This window comes from Cannabis sativa, chromosome 3 (genome assembly GCF_029168945.1).
Source record: "Cannabis sativa cultivar Pink pepper isolate KNU-18-1 chromosome 3, ASM2916894v1, whole genome shotgun sequence".
Classification (NCBI taxonomy): domain Eukaryota; kingdom Viridiplantae; phylum Streptophyta; class Magnoliopsida; order Rosales; family Cannabaceae; genus Cannabis; species Cannabis sativa.
The window spans coordinates 37,565,164-37,569,895 of record NC_083603.1 but is presented as its reverse complement, the minus strand read 5'-3'; positions in this window follow the sequence as shown (position 1 = coordinate 37,569,895).

Below are 4,732 nucleotides of genomic sequence, written 5' to 3'. Positions count from 1 at the left end.
AATCAATTTCTAATCTTAATAAGTCACAGACTTTTTATGACTTATCTTATTTGTCACAAGCATATGTCTTTTATAAATTATTACAACCCCCCTTTTTTCACTTTTTTTAATTTATATAAGTCAAAATTAAGATCTGTCTTTCAATATCAATATAAGGAAACATCTTTTTTTTCTTAAGAATGGAATAAATGATTATTTTGTTGGAACGCAGGAAATTTTTAATTCCGAATTAAGACATAGAAACCCTAGCAATTATGGAATAAATCAATAGAAAAATTGGTTAAAGGGTTATTATCAATATGATTTATCTCAGTCTAAATTAATACCCCCAAAATCGCGAAATATAGTAAAGGAAAACTCTATAGTTCAAAATAAACATTTCAAGAAATTTGATTCAAACGAAAAAAATCTATTAATTAACTCCGAAAAACAAAAAAAAAATGTTAAAAAACAAAATAAATATGATCTTTTATCATATAATTTTATTAATTATGAAGATAAGAAGACCCCATCTTTTTATGAATTTCCATTATAAGAAAATCATAATCAAGAGGTTGAATAAGTAGTATCACTGATCCGTAGTATTAACTATAGAAATTAGAATATTCCTAAATTCTAATTAGTGTGTACTATACATAATGTATGATCATGTTTGCGAAAATATAAGCAATCAAAGGATCTTAGCTCTATCACATGACTCGGTCTGGAAGTAGATTGATTAGAATAATTTTGGTAAATGTAAATCATTGATTCATCTAGTATCTAATTATTTGATTCATTTTTGTTATAGTGAGATTTCTCTCACCTAGAAACTCGAGACCAGACTCCTCTTTAAAGGACACGTGTATTCAGTTTTCCAATGAAGGCTGAATGTCCGTGAGAGACTTCTCGAAGTTTAGACCTCGCTCAGGATAAAACCCGCGAGAACATGTGCGAGTGTAGATCCAACTCGCATGTGTCAGAACATGTGCGAGTGTCCCCTCTATATTTCCGCGACAAGTATAGAGACCAACTCCCTATGATGCAGTTTAGTCTCAACGACCCAATAGCCCTGACAGACCAATATAAATTCACATTTTACTAGCTACAACATGCGATATCTACAAGGGGCGATTACCTAAGGACGCAGACGTTCCAAACGTACTGGCGATCCTGCGAGCTCAACAAACGGAACATGAACAGTCAACTCGCAGATGCGGAAGACGCATACGTTAATGAACTTAGTAACTGTCACACATTTATTAATGTTAACGTTGTTTGAGTTTAGTTATTGCAATTCAATGTGTAAATAATGGATTAACAATGAATGTGATCCTTATGTAACCGATTGGACGCCTACTTTGTATATAAAGGGGTGATCCACCATGAAAAGGCACCTACGAATCCTTTGCTACAGTGGACTAAGCAGATCAAAATCTGACTGAACCACTATAATTCTTTGTCTTGTTTACTTTTTCTAGCCTTGTTGTTTGTTCTTGCATTCCCAATCTAGTACTCGCCATTCTAGGTTGAATACTCGCAATTGTCATTTCCCTAAAAATTCTCTTTTATATCAATTAAATAGTACTTTTTGGTGTTGCGAAATTCACTCGACAACATTTGGCGCCGTCTGTGGGAATTCGACTGAAAGATTTCATTCACTTCAAAGAACACCATTCATCATGGCTAGAAATCACGCTAACGGAGCTAACAAGGGATCCATCAATGTTGGAATGATGAGCGTACCATTGCCTGGAGCTGGAGTGCCACCTGTAGACGTCATCAATGGCGGAGTAGGGAGGAGCAACATCAGACATCTCAACCTATTCCCAGAAACGACTTGCCCTCAAGTCAGAGACACGTCCACACCACCAGCAACCATGCATTTTCCCCTCGTCACCCCGGCGATAGTGTCCGAAGGAATGGTCCAGCTCACGACCGATCAATATGCTGCAATTCAGGATCAATTGCGAGCACTACAAGCCGAGGTAGATGGACAGAGTCGAGCTCGACGCCCTCCTCGAGTTCCTGTCATTCGCAACGAAAACCCTCAGGTAACAGTTTCCAGACGTCAAACTAACCGTGTACGCAGGGAACGAAGAACTGACCCTGAAGCTCTGGACTTGAATCACCCGATGTCAAGAGATCAATCTGCAAGGTTTCCTAACCAGAGCACACAAATCGACGAGGATCCTGAGCGCCGCAATCCTTGAAGTCGTCCATCTCGAGACAACGACGCAGAATCGGCCTCTTCATCCTCGCATGGCCGCACTCCGAGCAGGTATACGAGGTCTGGCTCTGTACAGACACAGCAGGGAGGACGTTATCATGTACATCGAGGTGATCTGCGTGATCACCTCAACACAGTTTTTAGGGCACGCTCCCGCGGCCCACATAACACTGAGACGCTCCATGATCCCCATGCGGGCGATCAGGGTGTCAACGCAGTTAACAACCCGCCGATCCCGCCGATCGTGATCACTGGGATTAATATCCCCGCGAACCTTGCCGCAGTAGTTGCGAGCCCCGCAGTCGCAGCGACTCCAACCCCTGCGACAGGAGGAATTGATCAAAGCATGCTTCTGCAAGCTTTGAAGATGCTCGAGCAGCAGTGTAAAGCCCGCTTAGTTAATTTGGAAATTAGCAGTTATTTATGTTAATCAGGAAATTATTTATAGCTATTTAAATAATTTATTATGGAATTCAGATATGCATGAGTATGTTATCAGCAGTTTTATATTTCGCATTTCCGGTGTCCGGTATTTTGGAACGCGGCGTTTGGCTCAGTAGAAATCACAACTTAGTATGTTAGTATTTTGGGGACGGGTTTTAGACATTGGGAATGTCGGGAATGGCCGGGAATTTAGAATGTCCCAAAAATACCCCTTTAGTATGATTTTCATGATTTTATGGTGGAGGGGCAAAATGGTCTTTTTGCCCCATTAATATTTTGTCTTATGTGATTTTTGTAAATGGAAATTAAATATTATTTGGTTATTTTGAGTTGGCTGAAATAAGTTTAGTTATATGACAATTTTCTTTTAATTTCCCTCATTTCTCAACACTTAGAAAAAAATAGAAAATTTTCCAACAAAACTCTCTCTTTTCCTCTTCACTTTCGGCTGGGTATTGTGGGGTGCAAAGCTGGGTTTTTCTTCATTTCTCTAAGCTAAATTCATCCTAATTGTGAGCTCTTGATTGTGGTAGGTGATTCTAACCCTTTCTCCTTTAATTTCTTGAAAAACTATGTGAAAAATTATGATGCATGCATGTTGTTTTAGATGTTGTTGCTGCTGTAATTTTGTGGTTGATTTGTGTAGTTCAAGCATGTTATTTTGATAGGATTTAAGCTATGTTGAAAGCTTGATAGTTAGATTGAGCTAAGCTTTGTTGTTTTTATGAAAAAAGTATGAATTTTGGATGGAAAGTGTTGTGTTTATGTTCTGTGTTGTTGCTGTTGTTCTTGTTAGTTTGCAGAGGTTAGATTATGCTTAGTTATGTTGAATTATGTTGGTTTGCATGCTTGTTTAGGTGGTTTGCTCAAGCTTGAGTTTGGAACTCAAAGCTTGAGCTCCAATGGCAAAATTTGTATGTGTGGTTTCTGGGTAGGTTTGTTGCCTTGGATTTGTTATTTGGGACCTATAGAGGAGGTACGGAAAGTTTGGGATCAATTGGGGTTAAATTGGTCGAGATATGGGAATTTTTGGTTGCTTTGCGAGGAACCGGAATTCCGGTTGAGCATCCGGAATTCGGATGGGGTTCGAATTTTCCCGAACCGGAAGTCCGGTTGGGCAACCGGACTTCCGGATGGGGGAATTTTCAGAACCCTAGTTTTCCTCGTTTTTGGGTTTTTAGGGGTATTGCCATGCTTTTCATCGATAGGGAAACTTTTAGTTTCGAGTTTTAGTCCGGGAAGTGATTTAGCGTGTCACTTATAGCGTTGTGATTTTTATGGTTTAGGAGCCGATGTAATCCGCCGTTCGGCTTCGATTCCGGTCGAGTTGGCCACAGCACACTGAAATCGGAATCCGGGTAAGATTAGTATAACGGTATGCATATGTAGATTACATGTTTAGCGTGCATGTAGGAAGCCCGTTAGATTACATTAGATATGTATTTAGGCTTCGAACCATCCAACCCCGTCACGTCGGTACGGTTTGGAGTATGACCGACGGCGGAGTATGACCGGTTTGACCGATCAGTGACACTTGGTTGGTGGTTCCGTACTATTGACGTATCCCGTCGGTACGAGCTGGAGTATGACCGGCGGCGGAGTATGACCGGTTCGACCGATCGGGAGGATATAGTAACACGTCGGTACAGTGGAGTATGACCGGCGGCGGAGTATGACCGGTTCGACCGATCAGGTTGTTACGTGTCAATAGTACCGTCCCCTGAACGTTCAAAACTCAGTACCATGTTGGACATGGCAGTAGTGCTCGCACCATGTTGGACATGGCGATGGCGGGACTCGGTATCGTGTTGGACACGGCGGTCGGTTTTATGTATGATATTATTATGCTTTTCTTGCGAGTCCGTCGACTCACGGTTTACGTTGCATGTGTAGGTAAAGGCAAGGCGATTCTTGATGGACCGTGAGCGAGCTTATGGGATTGTACATGTCGGGGCGGTTAGGCCTGGAGCGTACGATCCTCGGGACAGCAGGGCTGAGATTTTTGTAACGGTCGTTAGATGACCTCATTTTGATGTAAAAGTTGAATAGTGAAAACGTTTGTAAATATTTTTTTATAAA